The 14,094-nt window shown below is 44.4% G+C and overlaps 1 protein-coding gene across 5 annotated transcripts in view; it reads left to right on the plus strand.

Moving 5' to 3' along the window:
• LOC109403600 (cGMP-specific 3',5'-cyclic phosphodiesterase) overlaps nucleotides 1-14,094 on the plus strand; it is a 400,426-nt gene that overhangs the window by 264,778 nt on the left and 121,554 nt on the right. The window lies entirely within an intron of this gene.

The following is a 14,094-nucleotide window of genomic DNA, read 5'->3' on the forward strand; positions in this document are numbered from 1 at the left end:
GATGACGTGACCCGCCCACCGTAGCCTCCCGATTTTCGCGGTATGGACGATGGTTGGTTCTCTCAGCAGCTGATGCAGCTCGTGGTTCATTCGCCTTCTCCAAGTCTCGTCTTTAATCTGCACTTCGCCGTAGATGGTACGCAACACCTTCCGTTCGAAAACTCCAAGGGCGCGTTGGTCCTCTGCACGTAGGGTCCATGTTTCATGCCCATAGAGGACGACCGGTCTAATCAGCATTTTGTAGATGGTTAACTTCGTGTTACGGCGAACTTTATTCGATCGTAGAGTTCTGCGGAGTACAAAGTAAGATCGATTTCTTGCCACAATGCGCCTCTGAATTTCTCTGCTGGTGTCGTTGTCGGCGGTCACCAGTGAGCCCAAGTACACGAATTCTTCAACCGCCTCGATTTCATCACCGTCGATATGAATTCGAGGTGGCGGGCGCGGTGATTCCTCCCTGGAGCCCTTTGCCATCATGTACTTTGTCTTCGACACATTACTGACTAATTCGATTCGCCTAGCTTCACTCTTTAGTCGGATGTACGTTTCCGCCATCGTCTCAAATTTACGAGCTATAATATCAATATCATCGGCGAAACCAAGCAGCTGAACGGACTTCGTGAAAATCGTAAATCTAATTACACCCTCTAAAGCAATGTTAAACATCAAGCACGAAAGACCATCACCTTGCCGTAACCCTCTGCGAGATTCGAAGGGACTCGAGAGTGTCACTGATACTCGAACTACGGACATCACTCGATCCATCGTCGCCTTGATCAACCGTGTCAGTTAATCCGGGAATCCGTATTCCGGATTTTTATTCCGGAAATCCGTGCACATATAGAATATTGTTTATATAAATGGGCACATTACCTAAATGGAATCAGTATGTTACTAATTGGATTTTAACTTGATGCTCTGCGAAATTTTTGAAGAATTTGAGGGAGTTTTAGCGGACCTTCAGGGTCATTTCTGAAGCGTTTCAAAGCATATCCAGGAGTTTCCGAGAAGATTCGGGAGAGTTCAAAGAGCCAGAGGATTGCAACAGAGCTACAGGGGATTTGGGAGGGATTTCAAAATGATTTCAAGGCGTTTCAATGAGTTTCAGGATATTCCGATGAACTTCAGGTGTGTTCCTGGGGGCTCCAAGGGGAGGGGGAGTCAAAAGAGGTTTCAACAAGTTTCAGGTTTCAAAGAGCTTGTGTTTCAGGGGCTTTCAAATGGTTTCTGAAGATATAAGGGAATTTTCTTGGAGTTCAAAGGGTTTTCTAGAAAGTTTTTGAGAGGTTTATGAGAGTTTTTAAACCGGCCGTTTCATGGAGTTTTCGAAGGGTTCAGGCGAGTTCTTAGGGGTTTCAAAGGGCTCCCGGTGGTTTCAGAAAAGTTCCTGGAGGTTTCAGGGGGGGTTTAGAGGGGTTTAAATGCGGTTCAAGGCGTTTCAGAGGGCTTCATAGGGCTCCATGAGAGTTTGAGAGATATTCACAGATGTCTTAAGGGGTGAAGGGAGGGTGTTTCAATGCGTTTAATTGTATCTCAGGGAGTTAGAAGAAAGTTTCCGGGGGGAACGAGAGAAGTGAATCGGAACGTAATTTGGTCGTTGCTAGTAGATCATAATTTCAGTTTCGTTTCATATTTTAGTGTTGTCTAATAAATATATTAGGGGAATTCACGTATTCTCGGCCATCATGGGGAGCTTTTGAAACCTGTTGAATTCAAGGTTGGTCTCAAATCCTTCACAACCAACCTTAATTATACGACGAAGTTTCAGGCCATTTGGCCGGCAAAAACCCTTCATGACGAAAAGAACAAACCTGCCGATAATACCCAAAGTCACACTATGTAGATACCGAATTTCGGTAATCCATTGGCACATTTCTTTATGTGCTACTCCCTCGTAACGACTAATTCGATTTACGACCCCACATGTAACACAATCTTACGAAGAGCATCATCATCTAGTCAATCATTACCACTTTTATGACCCTCATCGCTTATTGGTGCCCTTGCACGTGCAGCGAGCAGGCGCTGATAGCGCAGCCATACCACGTCCGTTCCATTTGTGTCCAAAGATGTCGTTACACCTGTTTGAGTTGAGTCTCGATGCTCCTTCTTCCCCACAATAGTGTGAAGATCCCATCCAGACGACAATAAATATGCAAAAACGGATGAAGCAGAAACCCATTCTGAAACGCTCCCGGAGGGCATGGTGGAAAGCCAGCGCTCAACCCTATCGCTTAGCTCTTTGCAAATCCGGGCGTTTGTCCCCACCACGTGTAGATGCACAGCACAGGTATAGGTATACATCCAAACAGGAACGGAACATAGCTAGCTGCCATTCAGAGATAACGAAGACCGACTGAATCCTCCGGCTTTGTGCTGTTGAAGCTAATGTTTCTGTCGGTAGACCGGTACCGCAGTTGAACCTTTTTCCGTGCAGGCCTGTTTCTCTGCTATCATAGACTGAAACTGGTACATCACTCAGGTTATGCAACGTGACGCTGGAACACTTTCCTAAACGCCAATTAGAGAACGCACGAACCGTATCCTTTGGTTTCTAACGTGTCTGTCGATGGTGACCTGGAATAATGCTGTTGCAGCAGCCGTAACCTACCAGGATGCAAAATCACTTTAACCTCTTGTAAAACAGACGCTGCGTGATTCGTTTTCTAGTGTCCCGACAAAGAATAAGTATCAAGATCATGTCATAAAATGTGGGAAAAATTACAAAACTTTTAAATCCGTAACATATTTAGCCGTAGTGTTATTCTCTTGAGCATGGTCCATGTCTCGTGTCCGCAGAGGTACTCCGCTCTTTTAAGCGTTTTGTACCTGGTTATATTTTTTTTTTCGCTAGTTTATCTAACACTCGCACTACGTGTCCAGCCTACTGAGGTGGGCTTATGAAGTATGCCGCTTTTTATTTGTTTCACAATGCACTAAAACCGCTTTTCGTGCAGGTTATTTTATGCACCTTTTTATGTCTTGCAAATCTAGTATTTGATAAAAGAAAATTGAATAATGGCAGAAGCTATAACATCAGCGGCCGGGCGCGTTTATAGGGGAAAGCAAACGTAGATTGCAGGGGGCTTTCAGGGGGGTACCAAGAAATCACAAGGGCGTTTCAATGGGGTCCCAGGGGAGTATAGGGGATGTCTAACCGGGAGGTCTGAGGGACATTTCAGGGGGTCTCAGGGGATTTCCAATTGGCCTCAAGGGATCTCAGGAGTTCCAGAAAAGTTCATGAGAATCTCAGGGGCATTTCAGGGGAATCCAGGAGGTGCCAAGAGATCTGAGGGACATTTTAAGGGAGCATCATGAGACTTCAGGGGAACCGGAAGACTCACTTGTGTTAAAGGTGGTTTCAGGATCGTCCACAGCTAGTCGTGTTCGGTAATTTTTACCGAAATATCTACTACTGAATGTTCAGCAACGGGTTTTTAACGAAATTCTGTAAAAAAAATCCACATTTCGGTAACATGTTATCGTTTATCTGCCAAACTCTTACGGAGTTCGATAAAAGTTGCACATTCTACCGAATTACCCGTGTAAAACAAACTTAACGGTTGAGATTTCGGTAAAATATTGCCTCAAGGGGCCTCATGGACTTCCAAGGAGCTCCAGAGGGTCTCAGGGATGTTTCAAAGAGTTTCAGGGGCATTTCAGGGGGTTGCAAAGGGTATAGGGGCGCTAGAGGTCAATTTTACAGAGAACCGTTTCAAAGAACCGCTGAACGGATTCGGCGGAAAATGGATACATTTTGACAATAGCTAAACAATCATCATGATGCATTTTCAGCCATATCCGGTGAACGTTATTTAAATGGATGCTCTAGAAAATTTAGGTCAAGTACTCCAAATGCCTTTCCCTTAAATGGGTTTCAGGGGAGTTCAGGGAAGCCCTAACCCAGGGAGTTTTAGAGAGATACTTAGAGGTCTAAGGAGCGTTTCATGAAGCCTCCAGGGATACCTGGGGACAGGGATGCAATATATAAAAATTTACCTGTATTATACAGATTTTTATATGAAATGTAGATTTTTCAGCTATTGGGGCGGTTTTATTTTGTATGAGATACACATTTTTCACCCAAATTTTGTTTGGGAAAAAAAATTTAAAAAATGTGACACAGATTAACTATCTGGCTATAAAACCGTATGGCATCCCTGCCTGGGGGTCTCAGGGGCCCTTCAGGGGGTCCCATGGGGTTTACGGGAATACCCGCTCGTTCCAGGCGTGCTTCAGAGAGTTTCCAGGAGCGTTTCAGAAGGTTATAGGGCGTGGTTTGGAGGGACTACTGGGGTTTCATGGGGTCTTTAAGGGGTTCTCTGAGGCGCTTCAGGGGGTCTCAGGGATGTTTCAGCGTGTTTCAAGGGGTATCATAAGGTCTCAGCGGCGCTTTAGGGGCTCAAGAGCGTTCCATGGGGTCCCAGGTGGTCTCAGGGGCGTTCCAGAGAGTTGCAACGTCAGGGGGTGAAGGGAGTCCAGTGAGGCTTCAGGGGGTTACATGGGGCGTTTCATGGCGTCTCAGGAGCAGCTTAGGGGGTCTCAGGGGCAGCTTAGGAGTTTCTCAGAAGCGTTTCAGTGCGGGGTTACTGATTTCCACTTTGTATCTTCATTAACGGTCGGTTGACGCTTTTGTTTGTGTGCCTGCTTGTAAGCTACGATAGTAACCTCCAGAGAAGGGTTGAAAGCAATACTTGAAAGTTGTTCATTCGTTTTCACTCGCATCGCTAGCAATCGGAGGACGATGCGATTCGTGACTGTGCGATTTTTTTCATATATTAGAAAAATATGTAATTGTTATGTTCATTACTAATGTATACTCAGCTAAGCTTAGCTTGGACTGACTGCGCATATCTTCGTGATTGACCGGAATCAATGATAGTTGCACAATAAATCAGCTGAACGATTGACTGGTTGTTGTCAACCATTCTCACTGTGCAACCTTCGGAGGTTCTCTTTAACGGCACAATAACGGCACCGTCCACGTCCTTGCAGTCGGGTTAGAAGAGGGAAGAAATATTAGTACCCAACTTTGTTATGTAAAGGACCGCGTTTACCGCTGCGACTCAACCGAAGGCTGCAGGAAGGAGTGTTTGTTTGTAGGGAAGGTACCGTTTGATCAGGATTCATAATGACTAGTAATATGACTTTTGATTTATAATGCCTGACAGAGTGCCGCATTATAAGCGGAACAACCGGAACAAGCGGAAAGCAAGCAATAGATCACTCACGTCAGGTAGTCGCTTAATATCCCAATATTTTGCGCGATACTGGCTATGCATTCACAACACTGAACACTTAACACCCGCGCATCTATTGTTTTCGTTGCCGCGCGAGAACAATAATGACGAATGCGATCGATTATGCTACGATACTCACCCCATACAGGAGCGATGTATGCACAGCAAGGAACAACACAATATTCTTTTTGCTAAGGTATGCTCTACATGCAAAAATTCTCTTATTATGATAATAGCCGCTTCGATCGCTTATTATCATTCTTTACCATTCATTCACTTCCAAACTGCGTACGAAGAGCAATGAATAACAATGCCAACCCAAGCAACACACACGCCATATAAGAGTTACGACAGCGCACGTTTTGATTGTATATAGGAAAATTTGACCTAACTCTAACATTGTGTTGGAATTTCGACAAATTAACTTCTTTACAACAACAACTTTCGATGTAGTAACTGTTATATGATCTCTGAGAGCTTCATGGAAGTTCCAGGGGCTTAGTGGGAGATCCAGGGGTCTCAAGGGCGTTTCAGGGGATACCTGGAGGTCTCTGGAACGTGTCAGGGGTCTCAGGGGATTGCAGGGGGTTCAAGGGGGTCTTGGGAAAACTTTATATTATTTAAAAGCTACTGAAATCCCCGTAATCTTTTTGAAATACTACTGCATGCTCTCAAACACTTGAGACCTCTCTAGAAAAAATCCTGGAAACCCCTTTGAAACATCTCTGAAAAAAAAACCCTTGGAATGCTCTTAATTAGTTCCTGAACCCCCCCTTGAACGACCCTGGAAACCTATTGAAGCGCTTCTGAAATGCCTCCAAATGCCCCTGAAACCTCCATAATTCCATTGAAACACTTTTGCAATCCCCGTAATCAATTTGTAATGCCCCCGATATTCCTTGGAACGCCTTTAAAAGGCTACAGAAACCCCCTAAAGCTCACCTAAAATGCCTTGCAATGCCCCTGTAACGGCAATCCCATTGGAACGCCCTTGAAACCTCTGTAATCCATATGAAATGCTCCAGAATTCCTTTGGATAGAAAACATGTCTAAAACCCCCTGGGCGTTCTAGGGAGTCTCCGCCAAGGTTGCAACCATTCATTTGCAAAAATTTACATTCATTTGCTATTATCTCAGTTCAGAAGCATGCTATCGAAAAACAATGTATGGATGAATTTAACCTTGTAGTATTATCTGAAAGTTTGCTTAACAACATTGGGGTCGTACACGCATACCAAAGTCGTGAGAGAGCTGTGAAGGCAACTCTCCACGCGGTGAATATAAATTTCATTCACGCTGTGGAAAGTTGCCTTCACAGCTCACTCACGACTTTGGAATGCGTGTGCGACCCCAATGTTATTCGGCAAACTTTCAGATAAAACTACAAGGTTCAATTCATCCATACATTGTTTTTCGATAGCATGCTTCTGAACTGAGATAATAGCAAATGAATGCAAATTTTTGCAAATGAATGGTTGCAACCTTGGTCTCCGCAGTATATTAGACGGTTTCAGGGGAACATCAAGAGAACCATGGGGGTTTCAAGAGATACCAGGAGTGCTCAGGAATTTTCAGGGGTCTCAGGAGACTGAGGGGATTCCAGGCGGCTTCATATTATTTAAAAGCTCTTGAAATCCCAGTAATCCTTTGAAATACTACTGCTCGCCCTCAAACTTCTGAGAACTCCAGAAAAATCATTTAAACACCTTGAAACGGCCCTGAAATGCCTTGAAACAGCCCCTAAATGCTTTAAAACGCCCCTGTAATGGTAATCCCATTGAAACGCCCTTGGAATATCCGTAATCCATATGAAATACCCCAAACATCCATGGAATAACCTTTAAGTGCCCCTTAAAACCCTTGGAACGCCTTTAAAAGGCTCCAGAAACCCCCTGAAACGCAGCTGAAAACTTTTTAAAGTGCCCTTGAGATACTATTGAACGCTAATTTGCACACCCTCAAAAACCTTCCACAGTGCCCTTAAAACGGTTTTGAATGCCCCTGAAACTCTCTGAAATGCATGGGAAGACACCTGAAACCCCCGGTATACTATTGAAAAGCCGTGAGATTCTTGTCATCCCGATTAAATACCAACGAATCCTGTCGGAACGCCCTTATCAATGGATTTGCCAATGCTAGACGACGTTAAATAGACCCAAAGCAGCTTAAAACAGTAAGGCTGTATGGAAACACGAGATTCTGGCTGAACACCAGGTTTTTATAAAGATATGGGAGGATAATGAATTTCTCACCAGCTAGTTGGATGACCTCATATACCTAATCTACAAAAAAGGTACAGACAGACTAGAGTGTGCTAATCAAAAAGGGAAATCTCTGTTAAACTTGACGTACAAGATACAGTCGCACGCAATTTTCTGGAGTATAACTTGCAGGCTCACCATTATTGGTTATAAATTTTGATGTAGTATACGTCTCAGTGAAAACAAAATGATCTTAAGCAGATGTCAGGGCATGGTTTTCTGGCGAAACAAATTAGGTTGATACGCATAGCACTGGATGGTTCACAATTAAGTATTCGGAACGTAGCCGAAGTGTCAATCTCGTTTGTTACCTTAGATGGGTTGAAGCAGGGTTATGCTGTTTCATATTTACTAAGCCTTTAATCATATTGCTGGGTGTACCTTTATTGTTTGTTACCGTTGTTTTATCTGCCAGCAAATTTCCTTGCTGATCATTGTACATTACCTAAACTGGCTCAACCTTGAACCACGCGTAATTGCCAGTCGCATAAAACCTCCGCATATCGTTCCTGCCCATGCTTTGCTGCGCTTCAGCAATCACACTTTCTTAGTACAGCCATTTCTTGCGATGGTGGTGGATTCCGTTCTCTTCAGCTCTTGCCGCCCTAAAGCGCTCCCTGTTGAACCCGGTATCAACCACTAGCATTAGGCTTCTTACGGCTTCGTCTCGTTCGTCGCTTGTTGGCACTAAAACATTGAGTTCCAAATAAAAATTTAAAACAAACATTCTCGAAAACACAGTAAGATCATTACTCTTCCCTATTCGGGTACGCATTCGCTTGTACCTACCAGGTAACGAGCGAGCGATGGGTGAGCCTCAAAAAGACACCCAACGCACTCACTGCCGCCAGTCGCCAGCCACAGTACAGTTCGTTTTCCCAGTGAATCGATATTTTATTTAAATTGGATACATTGCGAACAACGACGAATCTTGATTCGCTCGCTCAGCATCAGCACTAGCAGACTGGCAACTGATCCCAAGAGTGTCGAGTTCGGGAGGATTGTGGGGAAATTGAGGATAAAAGGCTCGTATCGAGTTGACATCGGGAACCCCTTAAGCTCGTTGTGCTCATCAATTCCGAAAGCTCCATAAATACCCCGAAGCGAAGGGTGAGACGGGGAACTGGGAGGCGGTGCCCTAGGGGTAAACCTGCGTTCAATTTTTCCACTTGACAACCAACGAAGCAGAGATTTGGAGAGTGTATGAGATGGATTGTGGGTACGTGTGTGTGACGGCTGAAAAGACATGCGAACAAGAAAGGGTTTTACGGTTTATATTGTCTGCATCAAATTTTCATGCTTTGACGGGAAAGCAAATTTTTGATTTGAGATGATCATTATAGGAGGTAATCCAATGAAGTGGTATAATGAGGGATAAGCTTAGCATTGCTGTGTTGGGAGTTAGGGTGGGATGATGTTCTTATCAAACATACCTTTCCATAGTTAAATTTAGTAACATGATATGACAGCTGATTTTGGAACTCTAATTTGATGTGTTGTTTGATTTATAAGTTTCATACGAACTTGATTTGGGCCCTCGTGTGATATTGGATGGAAGGTATTAGAAAAGTTCAAAAATACCAGACCACTCTCACTAATTATTCTTCCACTAGAACTGGCATCCACAGAATAAGGTCAGCATTCGTGCTATCTACCACAAACGCGACTATTCTTCAACTCAGAACACTGACGCTAAAATTCCATTCCGCAAAATTGCACTTCAGTACCAGTAAACTAGTGTATGTGGGCCATGGTCCATGGCAATCTGCCACGACTGCTGTTGACCTTCTCACGAACCAACATTACAACGCATCCACGGTCGAAATTGCAGCACGACCAACGTTGCCAATCAATGTCAGAGAGGTTCATAAAACACGTGGTGATACCACTGAACAGTAAGCCAGCAGCGCTACGCTGCCAACAACGTCCATCGACCAATGACCGCGGGGAACGATTTGGAACATAAGCTCCAGGCAACCAATGCAACCGCAAATGATGGCCACCTACATAGCCTTTGTCCACATACACAGACACACGTGTGATCCGTTGAAGCTTCATCTGATGGATGGAATGCAACTCGGCAGGAAGTGACGTTTAATTAAATCACATTTTTGTGGCTGGTGGATGAGCGTGTGGTTGCCTGCAAATCGGCAGAAGATCATAATTGCAGTGTTCGTTCAGGTTTGGGTCTTACATCCCAAGTGGAACATGAACTGTTTTTTTCCGATGGGAATTCCCTAAGGTATTCACCAGCAGCTTCCCAAACGCCGCACAATCAGGGTAAACGGTTTTCCGACGCATGCAGTGCACCGCGCTGACTACAAGTGCAGGCAATGTTGGCCATCAAAGATGATGAATTTCCAAAAACCGCCTCGAGCAGGAGGGCAGCTCTTTTGACGTCAAAGCTGGGCAAGAGCTGAAGTACGTACGACACATAGGTATACGCTGTATCGTCAGAGCAGCGCAGATCACAAAATATGAAATTCAATAACGAACGGTGAACGTAATAAAACAGAATTTTCTACACCAGCGATGCATTGTTAACTTGTAGTTTCGTGTATGAGGTGGAAAGCAAGAAAACACATTGTATTCCTACTTTTAAAGATTTGGAAAAAATATACCTATTTTGAATGCTCGCAGCTGGTTGCCCATGGGCGTAACGTAGTCAAAGTCATTTGTTTTGCATTGCTTTTTTTTTTTATTTTTACTGCTATAAGTTTGAAAACATCGTCAGGAATTTAACACCGGTGGCGTTTGTAAAGCCCAGCGCCCACCAGTTGGAGAACGAAAACGTGTAAGGCTCATCGAATTTACCAGTGGACGGAATCATTCAACAAACCCCACCAAGCAGAATCACTCACGGAACATCTCCGACATTATCGCCTTCAGGGCCTATCGTGGTGCTAACATCGACTTTGAGCAATACCTAGTGATGAAACCCAAAAATCTCCCTAACCATCAATGCAATGTGAGGTGTCAGCGACTGCTACGGTACAACCTAGAGTGACAGAGTAACCGGATGTCGCCTCAGCATACGCGTAGAATCTCGAAGCAGCGTTGCCAGCGACCTGATCGAGCTCAATGTGGCCCTTGTAGAGAACTACTGGCGTAAAGTAAAAGGAACCATCAACGACGCAGCCGAGAGCTCCATCGAGTACGATGTGGAATGGGGTTGACAGTACGAATGGTTCGACGAGGAGTGTATAATTATTTTTGAGGAGAAGCACGCAGCGTGAGCGGTAATACTGCAGCAAGGAACCAGGCAGAACGTTACAAATAAAAGCGAAAACAGCAGACCCTCCTTCCACAGCAGAAATTTTTACATCATCAAAGGACGATAAGAACGACGTCGCGTTTACGTTCAAAATTGATGTATACATTGGTAATTAGCCTGCCTTGTGAAACTGTATGCCGTGACCTCCAGTGTGTTTTTCGATGTCCACAGGGCTACTAGAAGTTTAAATTAAAAAATGAACCCCGTTGGTTTGCAAGAAGGGTCGTTCAAACCAACGAGGGTAGACGGTATCAGTTTGTTGTTCTAGAGCTGCCTTGGATTCTCGGTCCACTTTTTCATTGCCTTCAGTTCCAATATGGCTTGGTACCAGCAAAACTTAGCTTCTTTTCTATCTTGTAAACACTGATTGAATATCTGAAGCACTTGGCCTTTCCATAAGCTTTTAACTCTCTAGAGAGGTTATTACACTTAGTGAAAATTTGGAAAGCTCCAGCCCCTTCTCCATTCGCAACCCACTTAATTGCTTCCTTTCCCACTGCACTTTCGGTTTCATACATACTACCTTCGTTGTATTTTTGTCTCTTTAAGCAGATGAATCTGCTAGTGAAACTGAAAGTTCAATTTCGCACTCGGATTTCTGCCATAATTCCATTAGGGATTCTTTCAGGAATTCTTGTAGAGATAGGGTCTTGTACCCTTTGGACAGGTGTACCTATTTTGGGCACTTGCCGCTATAACTAAGTCAATTTCGCACCGATTGATTTTAAATTTTGTCCAGAGTTAGGCACGTACAGTATCTAACGCTGTACAAAAATTCAAATCATCTCTCCCTCTCTCTCTCTTCTTGGCGTAACGTCCTCGCTGGGACAAAGTCTGCTTCTCAGCTTAGTGTTCTATGAGCACTTCCACAGTTATTAACTGAGAGCTTCCTCTGCCAATGACCATTTTGCATGTGTATATCGTGTGGCAGGCACGAAGATACTCTATGCCCAAGGAAGTCAAGGAAATTTCCTTTACGAAAAGATCCTGGACCGACCGGGAATCGAACCCGTCACCCTCAGCATGGTCATGCTGAATACCCGTGCGTTTACCGCCTCGGCTATATGGGCCCAATAGGTTTGAAATTGACTTAGTTATAGCGGCAAGTGCCCAAAACAGGTACACCTGCCCAAATGGTACAATACCCTACCTCTTGAAATGCCTTCCACAATTTCTCAAAATGTTCCTTGCTTTCGCAACATTTGTCTTCGCATTCCACATTGAAGCCCTCTCAGAGGTTCCTACCAGATTCCTACTGGCATTTGCTACAGATTTCAGCAATTCTTTCCGCAATTCCTTCGTGTGAACCTTCCGAGATTCCTGAATGCCGTCTAATTTTGCCTGAAGTTTCTCGCAGAGATCTTGCATCATTTCTCCCATAGTTCCTCCAGTGTCTTCTTCAATATATGTTGTTCATGGTATTTTTCCTAGGATTTTTTGAATAGTTTCTACCAGGATATTTCTTTTTCTCCTCCCAGGGGTTTCTTTTAGATTTTCTTCCGGGATTTGTTACAAATTCGAAATTACGTCGACCGAAATTCAACAACGATTTCTTGGAGTGCACCCGACAATACAAATAAATTGCAAAATTCAACTCTTGCCGCATCGTACCTCTACCTCTTTTGATACAAAGCACAGCTACCAATTGAAACAGATCTAAATCGTCGCAGACACCGTCGGAGATCTGAACAATGCAATGATGATTGTGCCTCAGTGATGCTATAGTGTGGTTGGAGTTTTCTCGCCAGTGCCAGTGATAAGTATCAAATTTAGTGTATGATCGCAGAAAATGCGATACACCGAAATATCGCAAAGACTACACCTGCACAAGTAGAAGGTACGGCGTACGACACAAAGATACGTCACCGATCCACGTGTTCGCCCGCCCACACGGACAGAATTACAGCACGTTCTATAAAGTTTCCATTGCATGCACGAAAGACGTCTTGCCAGCTTTACCAACGGAGGCAACGCTGGAAAACCTACGATCCCAAAATCTACACTGGCCGGCACGGTTCGAGCCATCTCACTGAAAAGCGACAACGCTCAAGTACGAGAAAAGGCCTTTTGCAACAGAGGGCCTTTTGTTTGCAGCCCAAAGCTTGCGTGACTAGGATTCACGGTCAAGGTCGTCGCATCATCGACATCGGCAACACACGCTGGTCGGTCGCAGGCATCGCCGAGAGAAAGGGAGGTACGAGGCTGCGACACGAAGTGGCATTGAGTAGTGCAACATCGTTCAGGAGAGTGATACCTGCAATTGCCGCAACATCGGTGCAGCTCGTCAGCACTACGTCGTGCGACATACCGCCGCGCGTGACAAAACGCGAAGCAACAAAGTGCAATTGCGGTGTATCCGACGGTGCATCACGTGACAAGCGACGTAGCCGGTGCATCCTGGTGAAGGAGGTGCGACATCTCTCTTAGCGCGCGGAGTTGTCGAGGCGGCGATAATAGAAATGCAGTTTCCGGAGCAGAACGGGGCCCCCACCGATATGCAGGATTATTGTATGTAATCTCTAGGAGTCAGGTACAATAGATATAAGTAAAAATGAAACATTTAGTTTGAGTCTTTAAGCACTACCTTCTGCTGATTATTATTTTGAGCATCTTTGAGCGGCTAGATTAAGCCAGCCGCGCACGGTTTTGTCACGGGACATCCGTTAAGCCTAATTTCCTTGAGGCTTCCAACTAGCACAATAGCCAATACTAGCGTTTCCGTCTTGACTTAGAGGACAAGCTCTTGAGTATTCGGAGTTCTGTCACAGATTGTTCTTCGAACAATTCCCGCAATTATTTTCTCAAAAGTTCTTCCCAAGATTTCTCCAAGAATTTCCATATGAGTTATTCCTGGGATCTCCACTAACGTTCCTCCCAGAATTTTTAGGTGTTTATCCCTGGATTCCTGGAGAAAATTTAGACAAAAGCTCACAATAATTTGTTGAAGAAATTGCAGGAGAAATTCCGGGTTTTTTGTGCGGAATCGTTTCTAGGGTCTCACACGATATTAATCCCGGAGTTTCTCCTGCAATTTCTTCAACAAATTATTGTGAGCTTTTGTCCAAATTTTCTCCACGGATATTTCTTAAAGGTTCTCGCAGGATTTCTCTTTGAGTTACCCTTGAGAATACATTCAGAGTTTCTCCCGGAATTAACCTTAAAAGATTCCTTCCAGTATTGTTCCCGGAATGCCTCCCAGAGTTTTTCACAGCTAATTCTAAACTTTCTCTAATGGTTTCTCCCGGGGTTCATTCAGTTCTCCCAAGAATTCCTACCGGGAACACTATCCCGGAATTATATATGATGTCACCTTTGTATT

Source organism: Aedes albopictus, chromosome 1, assembly GCF_035046485.1.
Source record: "Aedes albopictus strain Foshan chromosome 1, AalbF5, whole genome shotgun sequence".
In the NCBI taxonomy this organism is placed as follows: Eukaryota; Metazoa; Arthropoda; class Insecta; order Diptera; family Culicidae; genus Aedes; species Aedes albopictus.